This window comes from Callithrix jacchus, chromosome 11 (genome assembly GCF_049354715.1).
Source record: "Callithrix jacchus isolate 240 chromosome 11, calJac240_pri, whole genome shotgun sequence".
NCBI classification, from domain to species: domain Eukaryota; kingdom Metazoa; phylum Chordata; class Mammalia; order Primates; family Cebidae; genus Callithrix; species Callithrix jacchus.
Genome location: NC_133512.1, coordinates 94,354,687 through 94,381,602, shown reverse-complemented (window position 1 = coordinate 94,381,602; position 26,916 = coordinate 94,354,687). Strand labels below are relative to the sequence as shown.

The 26,916-nt window shown below is 40.9% G+C and overlaps 1 protein-coding gene and 1 long non-coding RNA gene across 2 annotated transcripts in view; one reads left to right on the top strand and one right to left on the bottom strand.

Moving 5' to 3' along the window:
* The window catches only part of DPP6 (dipeptidyl peptidase like 6), a 1,158,816-nt gene that overhangs the window by 93,549 nt on the left and 1,038,351 nt on the right, over nt 1-26,916 (top strand). The gene's annotated exons all lie outside the window — the stretch shown is intronic.
* LOC144578405 (uncharacterized) overlaps nt 4,567-26,916 on the bottom strand; it is a 33,351-nt gene continuing 11,001 nt past the window's right edge. Inside the window, exons 2-3 of the long non-coding RNA XR_013524129.1 lie at nt 15,281-20,415; nt 4,567-6,263 (exon numbers count right to left, since the gene is read on the bottom strand). This is a non-coding gene — a long non-coding RNA (uncharacterized LOC144578405). The remainder of the gene's footprint in view (nt 6,264-15,280; nt 20,416-26,916) is intronic.

Here is a 26,916-nt window from a genome sequence, read left to right as displayed (position 1 = left end):
ATTGTATTTGTAGTTTTCCCCACAAGCACAGCAATTTGGAGAGTTTCAGGTGCCCCACATCCTCATCGGCATCTGGTGTTGTCCGTTTTAATTTTAGCTATTTTAATGGGTTTTCATTCTCTTCTCTGATAACTTATAATGTCAAGCAGCTTCCTTTTCTCCCATGCTGCTGGTTTCTTAAGTTAATTATTTCCCGAAGTGTCCAAATTCCTTACCATTTCCTTAGTGGTGGATTTATCTTTTGGCAATTGATTTGTAGAAATTATTTATGTATTGTGAATACAAGTCTTTCATCAGATACATGCAATGTGTTCTCCCAGTCTGCTCTTTATTCGTCTTCTCTTAATGGTGTTTTTTACATTGATGAATTCAATTTATCAATTTTTCTTTTGTGTTTACTTCTTTATGTATCCTTTCTGGGAAATGCATTTAAACCTTTTTTATGGCCCAGCATATATTTTACCTTGGTGAAATTTCATATTTGTCATTTTTTACTGCCTCATTCAATCTCTATTCTTCTAGAACCCCAGTTATATATGTTATTTTACACTTAATATTGTGCTAGAGTTCAAAGTGGCTTAGTTTTTTCTAAATGTTTTTTTCCTCTTTATTTTTTAGCTTTGACAATTTGACTTGTTTCTTTATCTTCAAGTCTATAGACTATTGATTTAGCCATCTCCAACTGATGTTAAGAATATCTGTGATTTTTTTTCTTTTTTAATTTTTTATTGGATTTTAGGTTTTGGGGTACATGAGCAGAGCGTGCAAGACAGTTGCGTAGGTACACACATGGCAGTGTGCTTTGCTTTGCTTCTCCCCTTCACCCACATTTGGCATTTCTCCCCAGGCTATCTCTCCCCACCTCCCCCTCCCACTGGCCCTCCCCTTTCCCCCCCAATAGACCCCAGTGTTTAGTACTCCCCTTTCTGTGTCCATGTGTTCTCATTTTTCATCACCCGCCTATGAGTGAGAATATGCGGTGTTTCATTTTCTATTCTTGTGTCAGTTTGCTGAGGATGACGTTCTCCAGATTCATCCATGTCCCTACAAACGACACAAACTCATCATTTCTGATTGCTGCATAATATTCCATGGTGTATATGTGCCACATTTTTCCAATCCAGTCTATTATCAATGGGCATTTGGGTTGATTCCAGGTCTTTGCTATTGTAAACAGTGCTGCAATGAACATTCGTGTACATGTGTCCTTATAGTAGAACGATTTATAGTCTTTTGGATATATACCCAGTAATGGGATTGCTGGGTCAAATGGAATTTCTATTTCTAAGGCCTTGAGGAATCGCCACAGTCTCTTCCACAATGGTTGAACTAATTGACACTCCCACCAACAGTGTCAAAGTGTTCCTTTTTCTCCACATCCTCTCCAGCATCTGTTGTCTCCAGATTTTTTAATGATCGCCATTCTAACTGGCGTGAGATGGTATCTCAATGTGGTTTTGATTTGCATCTCTCTGATGACCAGTGACGATGAGCATTTTTTCATATGATTGTTGGCCTCATATATGTCTTCTTTCGTAAAGTGTCTGTTCATATCCTTTGCCCACTTTTGAATGGGCTTGTTTGTTTTTTTCCTGTAAATCTGTTTGAGTTCTTTATAAATTCTTATCAGCCCTTTGTCAGATGGGTAAACTGCAAAGATTTTTTCCCATTCTGTTGGTTGCTGATCCACTCTAGTGACTGTTTCTTTTGCCGTGCAGAAGCTGTGGAGTTTGAATAGGTCCCATTTGTCTATTTTGGCTTTTGTTGCCAATGCTTTTGGTGTTTTGTTCATGAAGTCCTTGCCTACTCCTATGTCCTGGATAGTTTTGCCTAGATTTCCTTCTAGGGTTTTTATCGTGCCAGGTCTTATGTTTAAGTCTTTAATCCATCTGGAGTTAATTTTAGTGTAAGGTGTCAGGAAGGGGTCCAGTTTCTGCTTTCTGCACATGGCTAGCCAGTTTACCCAACACCATTTGTTAAACAGGGAATCCTTTCCCCATTGCTTGTTTTTGTCAGGTTTATCAAAGATTGTATAGTTGTAGATATGTTGTGTTGCCTCCGGTGTCTCTGTTTTGTTCCATTGGTCTATATCTCTGTTTTGGTACCAGTACCATGCTGTTTTGATTACTGTAGCCTTGTAGTATAGTTTGAAATCCGGTAGTGTGATGCCCCCCGCTGTGTTCTTTTTGCTTAGAATTGACTTGGCTATGCGGGCTCTCTTTTGGTTCCATATGAAGTTCATAGTGGTTTTTTCCAGTTCTGTGAAGAAAGTCAATGGTAGCTTGATGGGGATAGCGTTGATTCTGTAAATTACTTTGGGCAGTATAGCCATTTTCACAATATTAATTCTTCCTAACCATGAACATGGAATGTTTCTCCATCTGTTTGTGTCCTCTCTGATTTCGTTGAGCAGTGGTTTGTAGTTCTCCTTGAAGAGGTCCCTTACATTCCTTGTGAGTTGTATTCCAAGGTATTTTATTCTATTTGTAGCAATTGTGAATGGCAGTTCGTTCTTGATTTGGCTTTCTTTAAGTCTGTTATTGGTGTAGACGAATGCTTGTGATTTTTGCACATTGATTTTATATCCTGAGACTTTGCTGAAGCTGCTTATCAGTTTCAGGACTTTTTGGGCTGAGGTGATGGGGTCTTCTAGGTATACTATCATGTCGTCTGCAAATAGAGACAATTTGGCTTCCACCTTTCCTATTTGAATACCCTTTATTTCTTTTTCTTGCCTGATTGCTCTGGCTAGAACTTCCAGTACTATATTGAATAGGAGTGGTGAGAGAGGGCATCCTTGTCTAGTGCCAGATTTCAAAGGGAATGCTTCCAGTTTTTGCCCATTCAGTATGATATTGGCTGTTGGTTTGTCGTAAATAGCTTTTATTACTTTGAGATACGTTCCATCGATACTGAGTTTATTGAGGGTTTTTAGCACAAAGGCCTGTTGAATTTTGTCAAATGCCTTCTCTGCATCAATTGAGATAATCATGTGGTTTTTGTTTTTGGTTCTGTTTATGTGGTGAATTACGTTGATAGACTTGTGTATGTTGAACCAGCCTTGCATCCCCGGGATGAATCCTACTTGATCATGATGAATAAGTTTTTTGATTTGCTGTTGCAATCGGCTTGCCAATATTTTATTGAAGATTTTTGCATCTATGTTCATCATGGATATTGGCCTGAAGTTTTCTTTTCTTGTTGGGTCTCTGCCGGGTTTTGGTATCAGAATGATGTTGGTCTCGTAAAATGATTTGGGAAGGCTTCCCTCTTTTTGGATTGTTTGAAATAGTTTTAGAAGGAATGGTACCAGCTCCTCTTTGTGTGTCTGGTAGAATTCGGCTGTGAATCTGTCTGGACCTGGGCTTTTTTTGAATGGTAGGCTCTTAATTGCTGCCTCGACTTCTGACCTTGTTATTGGTCTATTCATAGTTTCAGCTTCCTCCTGGTTTAGGCTTGGGAGGACACAGGAGTTCAGGAATTTATCCATTTCTTCCAGGTTTACTAGTTTATGTGCATAGAGTTGTTTGTAATATTCTCTGATGATGGTTTGAATTTCTGTGGAGTCTGTGGTGATTTCGCCTTTATCATTTTTTATTGCATCTATTTGGTTGTTCTCTCTTTTCTTTTTAATCAATCTGGCTAGTGGTCTGTCTATTTTGTTGATGTTTTCAAAAAACCAGCTCTTGGATTTATTGATTTTTTGAAGGGTTTTTCGTGTCTCAATCTCCTTCAGTTCAGCTCTGATCTTAGTTATTTCTTGTCTTCTGCTGCGTTTTGAGTTTTTTTGATCTTGCTCCTCTAGCTCTTTCAATTTTGATGATAGGGTGTCAATTTTGGATCTCTCCATTCTCCTCATATGGGCACTTATTGCTATATACTTTCCTCTAGAGACTGCTTTAAATGTGTCCCAGAGGTTCTGGCTTGTTGTGTCTTCGTTCTCATTGGTTTCGAAGAACTTCTTTATTTCTGTCTTCATTTCATTGTTTACCCAGTCAACATTCAAGAGCCAGTTGTTCAATTTCCATGAAGCTGATGCTCTTTAGCATTTAGTGTGATTTTGGAATGGCTGGTACTGATTGATCCTTTCTATGTGTAGTGCCTCTTTTAGGAGCTCTTGTAAAGCAGGCCTGGTGGAGACAAAATCTCTGAGTACTTGCTTGTTCGCAAAGGATTTTATTTTTCCTTCACTTCTGAAGCTCAGTTTGGCTGGATGTGAAATTCTGGGTTGAAAGTTCTTTTCTTTAAGGCTGTTGAATATTGGCCCCCACTCTCTTCTGGCTTGTAGTGTTTCTGCTGAGAGATCTGCTGTGAGTCTGATGGGCTTCCCTTTGTGGGTAACTCGACCTTTCTCTCTGGCTGCCCTTAGTATTTTCTCCTTTATTTCAACCTTGTTGAATCTGACGATTATGTGCCTTGGGGTTGCTCTTCTTGCAGAATATCTTTGTGGTGTTCTCTGTATTTCCTGCATTTGAGTGTTGGCCTGTCTTGCTAGGTGGGGGAAGTTTTCCTGGATGATGTCCTGAAGAGTATTTTCCAGCTTGGATTCATTCTCTTCGTCCCCTTCTGGTACACCTATCAAACGTAGGTTAGGTCTTTTCACATAGTCCCACATTTCTTGGAGACTTTGTTCATTCCTTTTTGCGCTTTTTTCTCTAATCTTGGTTTCTCGTTTTATTTCATTGAGTTGGTCTTTGACTTCAGATATTCTTTCTTCTGCTTGGTCAATTCAGCTATTGAAACTTGTGCATGCTTCGCGAAGTTCTTGTATTGTGTTTTTCAGCTCCTTTAATTCATTCATATTCCTCTCTAAGTTATCCATTCTTGTTATCATTTCTTCATATCTTTTTTTAAGTTCCTTAGTTTCTTTGCATTGATTTAATACATGTTCTTTTAGTTCACAGAAGTTTCTCATTATCCATCTTCTGAAGTCTAATTCCGTCATTTCGTCACAGTCATTCTCCGTCCAGCTTTGTTCCCCTGCTGGTGAGGAGTTTTGGTCCTTTCTAGGAGGCGAGGTTTTCTGGTTTCGGGTGTTTTCCTCCTTTTTTCGCTGGTTTCTTTCCATCTTTGTGGATTTATCCGCTTGTTGCCTGCATAGTTGCTGACTTTTTGATTGGGTCTCTGAGTGGACACCCAGATTGTTGATGATGAAGTATTTCTGTTACTTGGTTTTCCTTCTACCAGTCTAGCCCCTTCGCTGTACGACTGTTGAGGTCCACTCCCGGCCCTGCTTGTCTGGGGTGCACCTCTAGCAGCTGTGGCACAGTGAGGGATGCTACCAGTTTCTTTTTCTGCTATCTTTGTCCCAGGATGATGCCTGCCAAATGTCAGTCTTTTGGATATAGAGGGGTCAGGGAGCTGCTTGAGGAGACAGTCTGTACTTTATAGGGGCTCAATTGCTGAGCTGTGATCTCTGTTGTTCATTCGGGGCTGTTAGGCTGCTATGTTTGGTTCTGCTGAAACAGAGCTCATTAAAAAAGCCCCTTTTTTTCCTCAAATGCTCTGTGTTGGGGGGTTCGGGCTTTATTTTTGGATGTTCCTTGAGGTGTCCTGCCCATCTAGGGGGCAGACTAGTCACTGTTTGCCTGCCGAGGCTCCGCCCTGCTGTTGTGAGGCTCGCCCTGCTGGGGCCGGTTCTGTTGTTCTGCTGTGGAGTCCGCCACGCTCTGAGGCGGAGTCTCTCTGTTGTAGCGGGTTGCCTCGGCAACGGCAGGCTGCGTCAGCAGTGGGCGTGTATCTCAGTAGGGACGGGTTGCCTCGGCAACGGCTGGCTGCGTCAGCAGTGGGCGTGTATCTCAGTTGGGGCGGGTTGCCTCGGTAATGGTGGACGCCCCCCCCCCTCAGAGTGTCTCAGACCGACTGCACGGGGATCGTTTGAAATCGCGGTTTTGTTCGTCCCACTGGGCTAGCCCCAACGCTCTGTCCCTGCAATCCCCTGGGCTGGCCCACTGTCCAAGTCTCGTTCAGTCTCAAGTCCAGCCCTCTCAAGTCTCAGGTTGCTGGTTCAACAGGGCACCCGGAGAAGCGCGCCCTTTGGGGAGCGATTTGTAGGGCCAGCCGCTGCCACCCCGGCTGCCAGCTTCGCCAGGCAGAGGTACTGCCAGGCGTCCCGTGTCTTTTTTATACTTGGGAATTTCCCCGTTCTGTGGGCAACAAAGATCAGTCTGGAAATGCAGCTCAGACTCACCTGTCCGCAGATTCAAGAAGAGCTCCAATCCTGGGTTGTTCTCACAGTGCCATCTTGAGTCACGTAGCCATATCTGTGATTTTTTAAAAAAATTCAGATAGTTTCTAATGTTAGAATTTCCATTAGTTTATTTTTATTTTTTTCAGTGAAAGCAAGTTTATTAAAGAAAGCAAAGGAATAACAGAATAGCTACTCCATGTGCAGAACAGCCTAGTCTATTTTTATACTGTACATTTCTCTACTGGGATTATCCCTCTCTTCACTAATTTATAACTATTTTCCATTTTACACCTTTGACCATATTTATAATAGTGGTGTTTGATTGTCTGCTCTTTCCAACATGTTGATGATCTTAGCATCTGTTTCTGTTGATGCTTGTTCTCCTGACTCTGCATACTATTTTATATTTCTCTGCATATATAGTGTTTTTGTATTGTATGCTAAGCTTTGGGGATGAGGCATTCTGAAAAGAGAGTGGCTTTTGTTATCTTTTGAAGATTATTTTTGTTCTAGTTGACAGTTACATCCAGGGCTGATCACCTTGAATTTATGGAGGTTTGGTTTGTACTTTATTGGGACAGGCTCTAAGCATGAACTTTGTAAAATGTTAGCAGGCACCTCCAAGTGTTTAAGTGGAATGGAGTTAAAATCTAAACTCTGTCATCCCCCAATGGGCAGCAATTGAAATCGCTGTCCAGTTTTTTTAATCCATCTAACTGTGGCCTTCTATAGGGCGCTTTGGTGTCTTTGGCATGCCTCTGCAGTGTACAGCTCAGCTGAATATTTACGGGGACTTTATATGCCGACTTTTGTCCCATACCACCAAAAAAAAGACTGAGGCAGACAATTATTCCCACAGCTCCCTCTGCAGAGGTGCTTTCCTGGCTCACCTGCTAAAGATGTCAAACTTGCTGGGTTCTGACTTGTGCTCTTATCATTCATCCAGCCCCTTATTGCCTGGAACCAGGATTTGTCTCATTTCCTGATGCTCAGTAAAACCCTACCTAATTCTCCTATCTTAATGTCCATGAAGCCAACTATTCATGAAAGAAGAAATGGTTACTATCTATCCATCTTTTTTTTTTTTTTGAAATGCCATAAAAACTAAGTTATTCCAAAAGTCCACTTCACAATTTTACTGGAAATGGAAGTTTTCCTGTCAGCTTTTGTTTCATTTATTTCAAGGCTGGGTTTTTAAATATATAAAAATTTCGACTTTTTAAAATGTTCTTTGAGAATTTTTTTCATCACCAACATACAGTGTCCTTCCTTGTGCGTTACATTGCTATTCCCTTTGTTTTCTACTTTGTCTCATATAAATTTTGATACACCTATCTTCTTTTTCTTAGCATTTTCTTAGTATTTTCTTTATGAACCTTTCTTTTCATCCCTTCTATATCATTTTAAGTGTTTTATATTGAGTAAAAAAAATCAATTAATTTGTATGCTGTTCACAAGAACCCCTCTGTTATTTAACAGATAAGTTTGGATGCATTCATAATTATTGAGAATATTAACATTTTGGGTCATATCCTCGCTGCATTATTTTGTGCCTTCTTCTTCTCGTGCTTTCCAGTTACTTATTTTTCACTTTTATATTATCGCCTCTGGCTGTGTAACAATATTGCCATACTGAATGCCTTACGCCAACACACATGAGTTTTCTCAGTATCTGTGTTTAGGAGTCCAGAAACAGCTTAGGTGGCTTCCCTGCTTCAGGGCCTCACAAGGCTTCAATCAAGATGCCAGCCAGGACTGTGGCCTTGTCTTAGGCCTGGGTGGGGAAGCATCTGATTCCATGTTTATGTGGCTAGTGGCAGCATTCACTTTCTGGCGGTTTTCTGGGCTGAGGGGCTCCATCTCTTGTTGGCTGGGGGTCACCTTTTTCCCATATGGGTTCTCTGTATGACATTACACAACATGGTAGCTTGCTTCTGCAAAGCCAGCAAGGGAGAAAGTCTACTGCCAAGACTAATGATTCAATTTCAGGTAATGCAAGCATCCATCCATCCATCACCTTTTCCATTGTCTATTGGTTAGAAGGAAACCATAGATCCTATTCATACTCAAGGAGAAAGTGTATCAGTCTGTTCTCAAGCTGCGAATAAAGGCCTACCCTACACTGTGTAATTTACAAAGGAAAAGATTTAATTGACTCACAGTTCCACATGGCTGGGGAGTCCTCAAATTATGGCAGAAGGCGAATGAGGAGCAAAGTATGTCTTACATGGTGGCAGGCAAGAGCTTGTGCAAGGGAACCTCTACTTATAATAAAACCATCAGATATAGTGAGACTGATTCACTATCACAAGAGCAGTATGGGGGAACTGTCTCCATGATTCAGTTCCTCCACCTGGGCCACCCTTGACACATGGGGACTAATAGAATTCAAGGTGAGATTTGGGTGCAGACACAGCCAAACCATATAAGTGTGTAAGCACCAGGAGGTAAGAATCCTGGGGCCACCTTCAAGTGCATCTGCCACATTTCTCGTATCCTTTTTAGGACTGATATCATTTTTCCTGTCACATTTTTAATGGTTTGAAAGTTATTTACATGTTAACGTTTCTGTTTGCACCTCCGTTTTCCCAATAAGGTCTAGCGCTGATCAGATTGTATATTCTTCTCTTGAATAAACCAATAACCTTAGCAAGCTTGGAGTTTCCTTCTCACCCACTCCCACTTTTGCCGTTTGCCTTTTGATTATTTGCTATTTGGAATTCTAAGTTGAGAATTTAAAAAATGTAAATATAAACCATCAGCAATAATTTGCCCTGAAACATTTTAAATTACTTGCTGGCTTATCTTTAAGCCCACTCCTTTTCTGTTGGGTTTACTTTGTACATTTCAAAATATCACCATCTTGCTCTCACTCCTGGATGGTATCCTGATTCGGTATAGAATTCTTGATTCAAGGTTTTTTTTCTTTCTGAATTTTTGAAAGATTGTTCCCTTCTCCTTTTGTCTGCAACACGATGTCCAACCTACTTCCCATGCCAATCTGATTTTCGTTCCTTTGTACATAATCAGATATTTTTCACTTTTGTAACTTTCAAGTGTTTTCTTTTTATCTTTGGCTTTCAGAAATTTGACAATTTCATATTTTAAGTTTTCATTTTATATTACTTGTATCTTGGGGTCCTATCCATTTGTAGAGAATAATTTCGATGTAAGCAGATTTGTTCTCCAACATCTAGGGAAGTGTCTCTGATTATTCTTTGAGTATTTCCCTCCATCTTTCTTCCCTTTTTCTAGATATTCTTTGATACAGTACTAATGTCACAAATCCCAGATCCGGCTTCCATGACTTTAATGCTTTCTGAACTTTTTCATTGTTTGACTAAGTTCTTGAGGAATTCCAAAGGGTAATTTCATTGCTCTGTAATTTACACTTTAGGTATTAAATGTGATTTGCCTGATACACTAAGTTTTTTATCACAAGAAAATGTTTACTCTGTGTGATTCCTGTTTGACTTTTTACATCAATTATTCTCCCTCCCATCTCTCTATGATGCTACATATCTTTACGCTCTGCTTTGCTCTTTGACTGTGTGTTATTCAGCCTTTGAAGTTTGTTTTTCACGGTGGCTTCTCCCTGTCGGTGCTAAGTGAATCTCAGTAATGCATTCCATGTTTTCTGTTAGGCTCCAGGTCTGCACAGCCTGGCTGGGAGGAGCAATGGGATGCGCTAGAGTGGTTCATTCTCTTCTGGCAATGACGCTGTATGAGGCTGTTGTTGCATTGCTCCAAAGAAACACCTGAGACTGGGTAATCTATAAAGAAAAGAGAATTAATTGGCTCTGAGTTCTATAGGATGTGTAGTGCTGGCATCTGCTTGGCTTCCTGGGAGGCCACAGGAAACTGACAATCACAGTGGAAGGCAGAGGGGGAGAAGGCATCTTGCATGGCCAGAGCAGGAGCAAGGGAGAGAGTGAGAGCTGCCACACACTTTTAAACCACCAGCTCTCATGAGAACTTACTCACTGTCATGATGACAGTACCAAGGGGGAATGGTGTCAAACCATTCATGAGAAACCACACCCATGGTTTCTCCCACCAGGCCCAATCCAACACTGGGGTCACAATTCACATGGTCCAATAACGTCCCACCAGGCCCCGCCTCCAACACCGGGGGTCACAATTCACATGGTCCAATAACCTCCCACCAGGCCCCACCTCCAACACTAGGGATCACACTTCACATGGTCCAATAACGTCCCACCAGGCCCCACCTCCAACACCGGGGGTCACAGTTCACATGGTCCAATAACGTCCCACCAGGCCTCACCTTCAACACTAGGGTCACAATTCACATGGTCCAATAACCTCCCACCAGGCCCCGCCTCCAACACTGGGGTCACAATTCACATGGTCCAATAACGTCCCACCAGGCCTCACCTTCAACACTAGGGTCACAATTCACATGGTCCAATAACCTCCCACCAGGCCCCGCCTCCAACACTGGGGTCACAATTCACATGGTCCAATAACGTCCCACCAGGCCCCGCCTCCAACACCGGGGATCACAGTTCACATGGTCCAATAACCTCCCACCAGGCTCTGCCTCCAACACCGGGGATCACAATTCACATGGTCCAATAACCTCCCACCAGGCCTCACCTTCAACACTAGGGTCACAATTCACATGGTCCAATAACCTCCCACCAGGCCTCACCTTCAACACTAGGGTCACAATTCACATGGTCCAATAACCTCCCACCAGGCCTCACCTTCAACACTAGGGTCACAATTCACATGGTCCAATAACCTCCCACCAGGCCCCGCCTCCAACACTGGGGTCACAATTCACATGGTCCAATAACGTCCCACCAGGCCCCGCCTCCAACACTGGGATCACAGTTCACATGGTCCAATAACCTCCCACCAGGCCCCGCCTCCAACACTGGGGTCACAGTTCACATGGTCCAATAACCTCCCACCAGGCCCCGCCTCCAACACCGGGGATCACAGTTCACATGGTCCAATAACCTCCCACCAGGCCTCACCTTCAACACCGGGGATCACAGTTCACATGGTCCAATAACGTCCCACCAGGCCTCACCTTCAACACTGGGATCACAGTTCACATGGTCCAATAACCTCCCACCAGGCCTCACCTTCAACACTGGGGTCACAATTCACATGGTCCAATAACGTCCCACCAGGCCTCACCTTCAACACCGGGGATCACAATTCACATGGTCCAATAACCTCCCACCAGGCCTCACCTTCAACACTGGGATCACAGTTCACATGGTCCAATAACCTCCCACCAGGCCTCACCTTCAACACTGGGATCACAGTTCACATGGTCTAATAACGTCCCACCAGGCCCCGCCTCCAACACTGGGGATCACAATTCAGTGTGAGATTTTGGCAGGGATGTAGTTCCAAACCATATCAGATGCACATAGACATACAGTACACATCACGAGCCATGACAAACACATGTATATGTCTGTGCTTATTTATGAAACAAATAGATGACTTACTGAACATGTATTCATCCTCCTGTGAAATTTAATATTAATCCTCTTGTGAAATAAACTCTGATATTTTCTATTCTGCTAAACTGCATTGCACTTTTTTCACACATGAGTTAAGTATTTTTTTGATTTTCACACACCAAAATGCATCTCAACTGTGGTGGTTGATAAATACTATCGTAGGCCATTTTCAGTAAAACGAAGGAAGAGGATGCACAAGGTATGAAGTGAGGAATATCAAGAGCTAGTTTTCAGCATGTGGGCACCCCTCTATCTCCTGATCACCTGCAGCCATTTGTACGCACTGCTCCATCTCTCTGCATGACACCCTGGCTAATTTTACTGAAAAGACATACCACTCTGTTATTTCTGCCTAGGCATAGAAGGAAAAAAGGAGTTACAGAGGAATCAAATGCATGGCTGCCCTGGCTGTAGTGTCCTCACCAACAGCTTTCAATTTACCCTGACCCTTCTTCTCTGTCCATATCCTATCAGAAAGTGAAGCATTTCAGGCTTGCTCCCACCTTTATAGCTGTTCTGCCTTTGCATGTTTGATGATCTTGCATCTTTAACCTGCTCTCAATCCCTTCTGTTTCAGAAGCTACTAGGAAGTGTTCTACCAAGAATTCTCCTTTGGAGTTTCCATTGTTAATTATGCCATTTCTGGGGCTTGAGGCAGGATGGGTAGCTCTAATGTGTTCAGTTTACTCCCTTGAACTAGAAAACTGGGCTATGTTTGCCAGGAAGCATTGCTGTCAACCAGAGTTTTTGCTGATTTAAGGAGTGTGCTAGTCTTTTATGATTTGACTGATGGAAGCTTCGATCAAGGAAATACCTCTGTGATTTGTGCTAGGCCTGGATGGAAGGCCGTCCTATCAGAGGTTGGAAGTATGCTGCGAGAGACAGCGCCGATAGTCAAAGTGCTGCTCAGGAAAGGAACTCCTTAATCTATGGGTCTCCGTGGACACAGCAGAATCATGCATTCAAATTCAACTTAACAAGAAAACATTGTTTGCTAACTTTTAAAACAGTAGTTGGGCCGGGTGCAGTGGCTCACACCTGTAATTCTAGCACTTTGGGAGGCCTAGGCAGGCGAATCACCTGAGGTTGGGAGTTCAAGACCAGCTTGACCAACATGGAAAAACCCTGTCTCCACTAAAAATGCACAATTAGCTGGGTGTGGTGACTCATGCCTGTAATCCCAGCTACTCAGGAGGCTGAGGCAGAAGAGTTGCTTGAACACAGGAGGTGTAGGCTGTGGTGAGTCAAGGTTATGTCATTGCACTCCAGCCTGGGAAACAAAAGCAAAACTCTATCTCAAAAAAAAAAAAAGTTATCCTTTCAAGGTTATTTTGTCTATTAAGTTCCTTGCTTTTCCATACCAATTTTAACTTATACAAACAAGGGAGCTGGGACATGCTTTTTCTGTTTTTATTTCTCTGCTTGTCTCTACTTTTTTTTTTCCCTTGAAAATTAGACTTTTAAAATAATCTACTGTGTCAACTTTGGAAGTCAGATTCCTCCCTATTTTTTAGTGTTTGCTATTGTTGTTTTTTGTTTGACAAATTTGTACATTAATTCTGAAAAATCTCTATTCTTTTTCACATGCGGTCATGGAGGCTTATGTTAGCTTAGTGATCATCTAGTGAGTAGACAGAGATTTCTAGTCTTATTGACCTGGAACCAATAGGGCTTGCAAATCTGCCAATGTGCTTATGTATGTGTTGGGGCACACCTCAGCACTCAGCCAGACATTTAACAACTTGCCTTAGCTCTCTCTTCCTGCTTAGTAAGTGCCTCAAGGTCAGACAGGGGTGAGAGCTTAAAGTCTTCCATTGTTCTTTACCATTACCTACGTCTCTGCATATGTACTTGACCTTCTAGATTCCAAAAAAAAAAAAAAATGTGTTGGAACTTTTCAACATTTTTATGGAAACTTCATTTTCTAGTTTTACCTTTTAAGTTTTTGGTTAGTTCAGTGTTTCTCCCAGCTGTTATGTCGTGCCATAGGTGACTCAGAAGTTAAACAATTGCCTCAATACTTTCTTTTTTTTTTAATTGCATTTTAGGTTTTGGGGTACATGTGAAGAACATGCAAGATAGTTGCATAGGTACACACGTGGCAGTGTGATTTGCTGCCTTTCTCCCCTTCACTTATATCTGGCATTTCTCCCCATGCTATCTCTCCCCAACTCCCCACCCCCTAATGTCCCTCCCCTATTACCCCCAACAGACCCCAGTGTGTAGTGCTCCCCTCCCTGCGTCCATGTGTTCTCATTGTTCAACACCCGCCGATGAGTGAGAACATGCGCTGTTTCATTTTCTGTTCCTGTGTCAGTTTGCTGAGAATACTTTCAACAAGGTGTCCCAAGTCAAAGGCTTTCTGCACTGGGCAAGCACCGAATCACATCATATAAACACAGCCTTGTGAGTGGGCTCTTTCAGGGAACTACCAAGCAGGTCAGATCCAGACACTTCTCTGGAAATGAGGCACCTCAGCCTGTTCTTTCCACTCCAGTGGCAGCTGGATTTTACTGTGGTTGCAGACAGCTGCTTACAAAGCCTACCACAGAACTAGGGATAGGGTTAGGGATGGAAACAGGAAAAGTTAAAACACTGCGAGGTTACTCGTCTTACCAAAACGTGACTGTTTTTCTGGAGTAAATGTTCTCCAGATTCGTATGAGGCTTCGGTTAAATGCCATGTTTCTGAAAAGTCAATTATCACAATTTTTGTCAGTTTTTCAGTGAGTTTTAAGAAGAGGAAGTGTCCAGAGGTTTTTTCCACACCATTTTTATTGGCATCCTATTAACTTTTATTTAATTCATAATGTTATGTATAAAAGATATTTAGTACACATCTCAGACATTGGCTATGACCAACAGAATAGCTTAGTTCTGAGCATAACCGTGCGTTAAGAGGAATTCTTTACTGTGGGATTTCATATGTGGTCCTGCCCCATGGGGCAGTTTACTGAGTTTGTTACTTACCTCTGAGCCCCCCTCTAAGCATATCTGCCCCATGTCCCATTCTCAAAGGATCTGATTAACTTACCAGATAATTAATTTAGGGTCAAGTGCTAATGACTCATAACGGCATAATATATAATCATCCAAATCACGTTTTCGGGATAACCAAGGGCTTCTGTATCTTAATCCAAAATGGCAAGCAATGTGAAGATTATTGGCTCCTTGAGAAGCCCAATCTCTCATACATAGAACGAGCTCTGAACCAGATACTTAGCGCAAGACAAGTAAGGGTGATTCGTGGAGTCAGAATTTCTTTCACTGAAAATGCCAAAACATCTGAATAATGTTGGATATCCTATCACCTCTAATTTATTGTCTCTGATTACTTTGCAAGTATAGAATATATTGATAAAAATGATCCTTGATATGAAAATCAAATGCTCCAAATTCATTTTTTTCTATCACAAAGAAACCTTTGCAAGTGGAAATAATTTGTATCTGCACAAGGCCACATTTTTAGGTCACAATCTGGATTAAAGATTTTATCTAACATTTTTAAGCATTTCTCTTTGCAAAAAGGTTAAGCACAATATTAATAGTTATTTAGAAAATATTGGTTGTAACTCTGTACTTACTAATATGTGTCCTTAGAACTCAGGGGTTCTCTCTCTCTCTCTCTCTCTCTCTCTCTCTCTCTCTCTCTCTCTCAGCATGTGTATATAAAATTCTGGTGCTAGTTGCTATGGTCAACATTTAAAGTGCTAAGCACAACACAAAATCTAAAATTCTCTCAGAAAGAAGCTATTTCTACCACTTGAAAAATGTCCCCTCTGCCCAGACCCTGCTTACAGCTTTCCGGCATGTGACTTAGGAACAAAGCCATGATTCTTTTACCGGAGAAGGTTTGGGGATATACTTTGAATGTTAAGTTATTTGGGATGACGTTTTTCTATTTGATGCCAGCTGCCACTGTTCATGCAGGATTGAGGTATCAGTTAAACTAAAGCAGAGGCAAAATAGATATTATATCTAGACTAAGTATCATGCTTAGAATCTAAACACATATCTACACTGCTTTTTTATAAAGATAAAACTATGGATATTTTAGCAGTGTTTGGTTTTTCTGATGGAATTCAGATTCGATCTGCGTAGTACTAAAACCTCGTTAAGAGCAACACATACGTGGGTTTTGTGATAATTTCGATATGATCAGGGTTAGGTTGTTCTTTTCATAAATGAAGAACAGGTTGGAGAAATTAATTGTATAAAAATGTTATAAGTGGAGTTCTGAGTTGACTCCAGTTTTCTCTAGCTCTAAATTGGTGATGATGTGATCTTTTTTCAAGCACCATTTACATACTGATGTGCTTGTTACATTTCATTCTAATTAGTCATTAACATATGTCTTCTAAGGACAGTTGAGGAAGCATTCTGTTACCAGAATTTGTTATGAGTTTTTTTTTTTTTTTGCTTTTTCTTGTTTCCCCTTCTTTGTTAAAAATGATAAGATACTTTTCTTTGCACTGATTTAAAAGAGGCTCGGTTGAGTTAGAGTGAACTGATTAATACTAGATGCATAGCAACCATAACTAATTTTTGAGGAAATGGCACAAATGAGTGTATCCACCAGAAACAAGGTTCTCGTTCCCTGAATCAGTCACCCAGGGGACTGGTTCTGCTGGGGCACTGTGATGGGAACAGTTTTCAGTGTGTCAGGTAAAAACAGAGATGCTAGTCACAGTGTCAACACTTGTTTGTTGGGGAAGATCTGGATCTGGCTCAAGACAAGACTCTTGTTCTTGACTTCCCTCCTTCCCGGGTCTTCTCGGACTCTCAGCCCAGGGATGATGCTGTCCTCCCGCTCTGCATCGCCAAGATCGCACACGAGGCTGTGAATGCTTGTGCAACTCATGTGTCGGGCATTTTCAAAACCAGTGGCTTCTTGTGAAAGGTGATTCGCATGTATGTTTTCAGCTTGCTGTGTGAGCAATTAAATCCGTCATTCTCATCCACAGTAAAAACTCTCCATGCTGCTTCACAGACCTTTTTTTTCTTTCGGCTTTAAATAGAGATGTTTAATGAAGATGAGATTTTTATTTCCTTTTCCATATATCGGAGCTACTTCATGTGAGGGAGAGAGAATGTGGCTCAATATGGCGGAGTTAATGGAGGCAGTATATAATTATCATTATCTGCTACAATTAAGGCAGCACCACGCTGTGCTGTAACAGTTTATTGTGGTGTGTGGTGATGCAGTAAAGTGATATTTATCCCCCCATGACTGCTTTGCCATTCAGAAATCCATAACTGTATAAATGTATTCCATGGCTATAGAGCATATGTCTTCAGCACTTCCCTATTAGGCTGGGTCTTTAAATTGAGAATGTGGCCCACGAAATGAGAATAAGCTCACAGAACAGATCAGAAAGTAAAAAACTGTTCAACAGCAATAATCATCAAAACCTTCCCCTGGGCAATAAGGGTGTGGGGATCTAGTGGTAAAAGGCCTGGGGCTAATCAGGCGATAGACCAGGACCCTGAGGCAGGGCTGGATAAGGTGGAGAGGGCTGCCTTGCACCACACATTGGAGAAGAGGGACACTCACTTCAAGAAAGGATAGGGGCTTGGCTGGGCAACACAGGCAACCAAGACTCAAGACACACATTTTAAGTTTCTCTCAAGCTGGAGTCAGGAGGCTGGCATGCAGAGAGGACAACGTAAGGCCAGTTATCACATGGCAGTGATGGTGGTGAAGAGCCAGGTGTTCCATGAGAGGTGGCTGTCTATATTACATTGTGCAGAAAAAAACTTGAGTGAGACATCAGAGCTGAAATCAGTGCTCTGAGCTGAACAGGACAGAAACTTTAAGACAACCAAGTGGCACTTGAGTTCTGGCTTTGCCAGAGCAACTAGTGTGGCCATCATCCTGTTTACTGTCTGTGGCATAAAGACATGATGGTACCCACTGCATAGGGCTCTGGCCAAGTGTATTAGTCCATTCCCATGCTGCTATGAAGAAATCCCCAGACTGGGTTAAAGAAAACCCAGTCTATAAAGAAAAGAGATTTAATTGACTCACAGTTCTGCATGGCTGGGGAGGCCTCAGGGAACTTACGATCATGGCAGAGTGCACCTCTTCACAGAGTGACAGGAGACAGAATGAGTGCCAACAGGGGGAAATGCCAGACACTTACAAAACCATCAGATCTCATAAGAACTCACTTGCTATTGTGAGAATGGCGGGGGGAACTGCCCCCATGGTCCAATGACTGCCACTTGGTCCTGCCCTTTACCCATGGGGATTATTACAACTCAAGGTGAGATTTGGGTGGGAAGGCAGAGGCAAACCTTATCACTAAGGTTCACTTTAGCTAATGTGTAAAAAGGCCTCAGGGCAATGTTTATAACATAGATATCACTCAAGAAACATTGCTGTTATTATGATCATATTCATTATACAGTTATTATTAAAAGACTGCACCATCTATTCCAGCATATTTCATGTTTTAAAAGTAGACCATTGTTTCATTCTAAAGGAATGACTTGCCAAGATTTAAATTTCGAGTACTTTGAAACCTAGGGGAATTTCCACCATGTTGAGGCTACAGGGGGTACAAGGCCCCTCCTTTCTGGTGCCTCTCCATCCGGCTCAGTGCCCCAGGAGGCCAACTGGCAGAAACTCCCTTGCCCTTTGGTGTCTGACTGTTTTTGGCCATTGGGAGGCACTGGCAGGAGTTGGAGGATAGAAGAGAAGTGAGGCCAGAGCATTTGCACCCCACCTGCCTGCCCACCTATTCCCTGAGCTGAAGCTAGAGCTTCCACCAGGCTGCCTCGCCATTCAGCCACCCTTCCCAGGTTGCAGGGCCTGCTTTCCTTTTGCATCTTCCTCAAGCCTAGAAGGGGGAATACCTTCCCAATTACTCTAGTTACTAGCCCTGGGTACTACACTACACTTGGGTGGTTTCCCTAAATGTTGCCCATGCCTTAAAAAAAAAGTCCCTGTATTAAACTTTCCTTCACTTCACAGTGTGAATATACCTTCTGCCTCCTGCCATGGGTACTTCCTGTAGACTGGACTGGGAAAATGTGGCACGTATACACCATGGAATATTATGCAACAATCAAAAATGATGAGTTCGTGTCCTTTGTAGGGACATGGATGAATCTGGAGAACATCATTCTCAGCAAACTGACACAAGAACAGAAAATGAAATACCACATATTCTCACTCATAGGCGGGTGATGAACAATGAGAACACATGGACACAGGGAGGGGAGTACTAAACACTGGGATCTATTGGGGGGAATAGGGGAGGGACAGCAGAGAGGGGAGCTGGGGAGGGATAGCCTGGGGAGAAATGCCAAATGTGGGTGAAGGGGAGGAAAGCAGCAAAACACACTGCCACATGTGTATCTATGCAACTATCTTGCGTGTTCTGCACATGTACCCCGAAACCTAAAATGCAATAAAAAAATAAATAAAATAAAATAAAATAAATCCCACCCATATAATTGTTTCCATGACTTCAAAACTATTTATAGCATACTTTTCTTCATCCTTTTCTGTGCTCACCAACTAAAATAGCTTATATTTTAACCTTTGTCATAGAGACGCACAAATACACACCTAGTACATAAACAAAGCAGGGAGCGATAAATTAATTCTCTGTGCCTACGAATATGTTAATTTTTAAAAGCATTACTGAGATGCTTAGTAAAGTAGCAGGTGTTGTGAAATTGCATTTTTATTACCTTCCCCATATCAGGCAAGGGAATTATGGTCTCTTCAGCGATTTCACCATTTGCTAAATGTTCCTAGTCAGTTATCACAGATAATGCTTGTTTTTAAATCCTATTTATGCAATTAGAAACTTTTAGGTTAATTAATTTTGTACATTAGAAGACAGGACTTTAATATAAATTTAAGGCAATGGGTTTAATATTGTTAATAGTAATAGTTATCACAAACCATAAACATATTTATAATTTATATGCATGAAAATAGAGTCTCTGCTGTAAAAATCTAGAAAATTAAAGTAGCACAACTTTCAGCCTCAAAATGAAAACTTTCTGCATAGCTACACTCTCTAAGTAATACATATTTGGCCAATGACTTAATATAAATAAATGGCAATTCTTGATTCAGTCATACTATTCTTCTCTAATGCATGTTCCGTATCCAAAATAGGCATACGTTTCCAAAAACTGTACCATCATCTATGATGAGAAAGGAAGTTATGATCAAGGGTAAATAGGAGTGGGAGAACGAAGAAGCCAGGAATTGGCTTTGAAATTAATGTACATGCCCCAAAGGCCTCTACAATGGGCCATGCATCCTTCCTTTCTTAACAAATTCGATGGTACAATTTTTTGAAAGACATAAGGGAAATGCAATTGGCTACCCTATGTTTATTATCTATAAGACGAAAATAACCAGCTAGTCAGGTAATGCAAATTTCTTCCCAGCACCACGACAAAGAGATATTTACTCATTAACGAGACACTGTGGCAGCGGAAGGAAAACCAAGCTTTGCGAGAGCATCCATCTGCTTTCCTAAGATTATTTTATTTATTGAGCTCCTCGATGTAGACAGATGGCATAACCCAAAAGGCAATTTGGTGGTAGCAGTTCTTCGGGAGAAAAAAGCTGAGAATGCTGCAACCCAGGTAAACAGCTCTGATGATGTCTCTAATGATGACAGCTGTCAGTTAACTGGTACTCACACATTTTTGTTGCGATGGCAGGGAATATGGATCTCTCAAGAAAGTCCTAAGGGCAGAAACAGCAAACAGTCCTTGGGAATCACATGTGGAAGGTGAGAGATGGAGCCTGCAGGGCCTGACTCTAGGTTCCCATAGGCAACACGTGGCTCCATATGAACTTGAGAAAAACAGGGGAGAAGAAAGACGAAGAAGCACAAAAGTCTATACAAACCAGGATGTAGTTATAACAAATAGAGCTGGAGAAGAGGAACTGAGATTTTAAAACGATGAGAAAAGAAAGGGAAAAAGAGCCTCTGTGCCCATTAATAATTACTACCATGCTACCAAAAGTCAGAGATTGCGAATGGCTGTGGTCATCTGTCCCTGCTGTTGACCGGCCTGTTAGCAGCAAATTCAGGTCTGATGCCAGGTTCCACTCCCACATTTCAGCTCCACACGTTTGGGTTATTTGACTCTGAGGTTGGACAATACCTACTGTGTCATTATCGACTGTGCCAGAGTGAGCTGATGTGATGGAACAGCCTCTGCCAGTTCTCATCTAAACTCTGGGTTTTGTTTTCTAGTTTTTATTTTGTTTTCTTTCGTTCCAGTCATTGTACCTAAGTCACGCCCAAACATTGTTCTTCTAGTAGGCAGATTTTTTTTTTCTTCTAGATGAAATTAAAGATACAGACTTGGTGCTTACCAATAAAAAGCAAGCTAGATTTGGTGGCCTTAATAGTATTTTGTTTTTGTATTTTAGATTTCTCCAACTATTTCAACAAAAGTACATTTTAATACATTGAAATATTTGAAATATAGTCATAAAAATTATACATTAAGTAATTGAGAACTACACAGTAAATCGGTAACATATAATATTATTTAAAGCACATATCTTCAAGGGTCAGCTTCCTTAATGCAAAAAAAAAAAAAATCATGCAAATCAATATGTGAGAAAAGAAATCCACCAACAGGGAAAAAGAGACAAATATTATGAGCAGAGAGTTTATAGGAAAAATTATATATAAGATACATATATCTTAAAATATATTAGTTGAGTAATATTCTATCTTAAATGTTTTATTTCTACTTGAAACATATAAATATATACTTGGTAACCTATCTTTTGACATAATCAGTTTTTTATGTCTTCTTTATTATATAACTCTACTCATCATATATTACCTTTTATTTCCAATTTTGATTTTATCAAAGCATAGCAAAACTTAAAAACCTTCTAAGTGTAAAATCTCTATAGATTTTTCCTGTTTTCCCTTAGTCTTTGCTTGACAACTTTGCTCAGATATAATTTTCACACCATAACGTCCACTCATTCAAAATGTATAATCATCCAGCCTGAGCAATTGTAAGACTTCCATCTCTATAGAAATTTAAATGGAAAAATAAAATAAATAAAACATGGCATTCAATGATTTTTTTAGTATGCTTATAGAATTGTACACCCATCGATTGAATTTAATTTTAGACCATTTTTGTCACTCCAGAAAGAATCCTTATACCTATGAGTGGTCACTCCCCACACTCCTTCCTCCTGCTCCCCCAGCCCAAACAGCTGCTGCTTCCTGTCTGCATAGATTTTCATTTCCCTATTCTGCACGTTTCATATAAAAGGAATCATGAACTATTTGGTCTTTTGTGATTGGCTTCTTTCGTTTAGGATGGAATGTTTACAAAGTTCATCCACGTTGTGGCATGTATCAGTGCTTCATTCCCTTTGGTGGCTGAATAATCTTCCATTGTATGGATGTACCACATTTTGTTTATCCGTTCATCAGTCAATGGACATTTGAGCGACTCTCCCTTTTTGCCTATTGTAAGTAATGCTGCTATAAACATTTGTGTGCAAGTGTTTATCTGGACATGTGTCTTCACTCCTCTTGGGTATGTACTCGGGATTGAAATTGCTGAATCCAATGGTAACTCCATGTCTAACATCTTGAGGAACTGCCAGACCATTGTGCACAGCAACCGCACCATTTTATAGTCCCACCAGCAATGTATAGGTTCTAATTTTTCCACATCCTCTGCATCACCTGTTATTATCTGACATTTTATTATAGCAATTTTAATGCTTATGAAATGGTAACTCATTTGAGTTGATACTCCCTTGTAGAAAAACAAGAGTCAAACTTACGTTTTAAAACAATATGTGCTTGGAGCATTTTTAACAGGAAAAAACAATGTATGTGGTATGCCTGCTTCAGCCACAGACATGTGATGAAGCTTACAACTCTGAACATGCAGGCTTTACTCTTCTTGATTACTGAGATGGATGGCAGTTTATTGACAATTATTTAGGTTTTTGCTCCTTTCTGTCAATTTAAATCATAGGTTCAGTGAAAAGAACCCTTGGCAGAAGACAAGAGATCTTTGTGTCCCCAACCCTGTCCCTAAACTGTCTGTAAGACCTTTCAACCTCTGAAACTCATCAACAATAGAAGATAACTTGTCTGTGAAATTTCACAGTGGTGATGTGAAGGTAAAGCAAACTGATGAATATGAACAAACTATGACAAACTTATTTACCTGTGTCTTACATGTAGTCATTGTGTTTTACACACACACACAAATATATATATATATATGTATATGTATATGTATATATACACAGACTGAAAGTATAAAGAAAAGCCTTATTTTGTGTAGGAAAATGGCAGCGACAACAGAGACAGCAGTATTTTCAGGCAAAAAGTTACAGAATAAGATGGAGCATACAGAAAAATAAGGTTACTCAATCAAAACAATAGCCATGGTTATTTTTTGTTGACATATTAGGTTTGGAATTTATTCTTTAGATTTTAACGAAGATGGTTGGCTAATTGATATCATTCTTGGCTGGAAACCATATTCTTGGCTTTCAGAGTGTTAATAAAAGGGGCTCTAATTTTTTCCCCTTTTTGTAATATAGTTGTCACCTAATAACTGCAGCTTGGGGTTTTAGCTACAGTGCAAGTGACATTTTAATAAATAAAATTTGGCAATAATTAAGTTATGTATAAAAATATATCACAAGTACCTCTTATTTAACTTTTACTCCTTTGCCAATATGTAAAGTGGTCAATGAGACTTCTATTCAAGAATAGTGTATTTTAGACAGTTTTGAGAGTCATTATTCTGTGGGTCAGTATGAACTTTCTTTTTGCTACAGTTTGTACCTTTTCATCACTGTGACTTCATCAGGAGCAAGAATTTCATCCCTGCAACAAGGACCACTGTGAAAATAGACTGCAGGGTGACAAAATCATCCTCATGATTTTTATGCTTTCTGAATTTCATTTCTCTTGCAAATATCCACATTAACTGTATGAAGATTCTTCCAGGCTTCAAAACTCATGCTGTTTTATTTCTCTCACTTGCCCTTTATTCTCTTTTGAATAGATCCACAATTTGGGCAAAAAGTTACAGAATAAGATGGAGCATTTGCCTTAAAGAGCAGTTTTTTCCCAAGTGTCTTTAAGAACCATTTGTATTAGCAGCAATAGGGTGCATGTACAGAATGCACATTCATAGGCCTGGAGCTAGACCTGCTGGATCAGGGCGGGGCCTGGAAATCTGCATTTTCATAAGCTTCCAGGTACTTCACAAGTGCACTTACATCTTATTCATATTGCTATGGAAGGTGCTTTGCTCTGATTAATCAAACAAGTATGCAACAGAGTAGGCCTCATAGCATAATAAATGATACTGTGGGCCACAGCAGTAAGAACTGGCCCATTTAAATACTGTTAAATTATCAGAACAAGTATTAAATATATAATTTTTATTAAATATGTCACTGGTTGCCAGATTAATTCTCATTGATGTAGCAATTTTCACATATATGTACATTTATAATTTGAAAATGATAGATAATGTTTATTGAATGCTTACTATTAACCATTGTTCTTCATAAATTAATTCATCCATATTAGTATTTTACTCATTTATACAGCATGATGAGCCACAAGGTGCTATCATTATTGCCATTATCATCTTAGGTGGGGAAACTGAGGCGTGGGGACCTTACAGCACTAACAAGTGTCAGAGCCATGATTGAGCAGTAAATATTCCAGTTCCAAAGCTCTGGTCCTTAGCAATTATACCTATACTGTCTCTCTATTTGTAAAGGAAGTGTAGGTCTTTAAATGCTTTTTTTTCTTTCTTTCTTTTTTTTTTTTTTTTTCTGAAACAGAGTCTTGCTCTGTCGCCAGGCTGGAGTACAGTAGTGGGATCTCGGCTCACTGAAAGCTCTGCCTCCTGGATTCAAGTTATTCTCCTGTCTCAGCCTCCTGAGTAGGAGTAGCTGGGACTATAGGTGTGCGCCACCACACCCAGCTAATTTTTGTATTTTTAGTAGAGATGGGGTTTCACCGTGTTGGTCAGGATGGTTTCGATATCCTGACCTCGTGATCCTGAACAGACTTCCAAATACCTATGTATTGAGTAACAACTACAATTGAACTTCTGTTGTACCTTATCAGACTCTACAGCTAGATGGCTGTCTTTAGTCCATTTTCCACTGCTACAAAGGAATACATGAAGCTGGGTAATTTATTGGATAAAAGGGTTTATTTGGCTTACAGTACCCAGGCTGTACAAGAAGCGTGGAGTCAGCATCTGCTTCTGGTGAGGCCTCAGGCTGTTTCCACTCTTTGTGAAAGGTGGAGGGAAGCTGGTGTGTGGCAGTCACATGGTTAGCGAGAACACAGGACAGAGAGGGGGCGGTGCCAGGCTCTTTATAACAATCGGAAAATGTGGCACATATACACCATGGAATATTATGCAGCAATCAGAAATGATGAGTTCATGTCATTTGTAGAGACATGGATGAATCTGGAGAACATCATTCTCAGCAAACTGACACAAGAACAGAAAATGAAACACCGCATATTCTCACTCATAGGCGGGTGATGAAAAATGGGAACACATGGACACAGAGAGGGGAGTACTAAACACTGGGGTCCATAGGGGGAAAAAGGGGAGGGCCAGTGGGAGGGGGAGGTGGGGAGGGATTGCCTGGGGAGAAATGCCAAATGTGGGTGAAGGGGAGAAAGCAAACAAAGCACACTGCCATGTATGTACCTATGCAGCTGTATTGCATGCTCTGCACATGTACCCCAAAACCTAAAATGCAATAAAAATATTCAAAAAAAAAATTGGCTCTCATGGGAATCCTGTGTCAGAAGTCACTCACTGCCCCCACCCCCACCAAGGACGGCATTAATCTTTTTGTGAGGGATCTGCCCTCATGACACAAACACGTCCCATTAAGCCCCACCTCCAACACTGAGGATCAGATTGCAACATGAGATTTGAAGTGGCCAAAGAAACCAAATGATAGCAGTATCTGTAGCATTTAAACAATATATTCATCCATTTCAAACTACATTGGAGGCTACCTAATTTAAAATGAATGAAAATAGACAATAATCCTACCCTTATAAAGCCTAACATCTAGTTACAGAGGTTAAACAAAATTCTAACAGTCGCAAAAATAAACATAATTTTGCAACTTTGGCAAATATACAAGGTAGAATTACACAGAATTGTGAGAGCTTTTAAAAGGCGGTTGATTCTAGAGAGGAAAGTCTGGAAGGTCTTCCTTGAGAACAGATGAATGGACCAACAGGCATTAACTTGGTAATGCAGGGACCAGTGACGGGAGCACTGCCCTCAGAAATGGAAGACTGGTGTTGCAGAACAAACCCACCATCCAGAACATCCAGAAAAGGTCAAAGGCACTGCAGAGCTGCCAAGGAAGTGAGGACGTGTGTCCTTATGTCCAAAAGATGGAAGAACAGAGAGATGGAGAAATATATTCACTCGTTTGCCCAGGGTAGCTGACAGGTTGTGGAGCTGTATAAACTCAGGGTCTAAGAATGAGTAGGAGTCCTGAGAAACACACTAGAGTTTGAACTTGAATCCCCAGTGACTACATGCTAGAAAAAAATAATGAGAGTTGGATTATTCCTCAGGACAAAAGCACAGACTCTAAAGGTATTAACCCTTGTCTAAATGAAGACTATTTGCCTTCTGCCTACCAGCTAGCTAGAAGCAAAAGTGAATCCACTCTGGAGGAAGACAAAGCATCTGGAGCCTCAAATTATCTTCACAGTTATTACTGAAAATATGTAGACTTGAGCAAAAATTACCAAGAAAGATCAAAATAATGAACCAAAGAGCAACAGCTACACACACACACACACACACACACGAATAACAGAAGAATCAGAAAAAAGTTATTAGATATGGACTTTAGCATGTTTGTAAAACTAAATCATAAAATGTAGAATTATTATTATTGATTTACTTGTTTTTGAGACTGTCACTCAGGCTGGAGTGCAGGGTCATGATCTCAGTTCACCACAACCTCCACCCCCCGGGTTCAAGAGATTCTCCTCCCTCAGCCTCCCAAGTAGCTAGGATTACAGGCGTGGGCCACTATGCCCAGTTAATTTTTGTATTTTTAGTAGAGACAGGGTTTCACTGTGTTGGCCAGGCTAGTCTCGAACTCCTGACCTCAAGTGTGATCCACCCACCTTGGACTCCCCAGAGTGCAGTGATT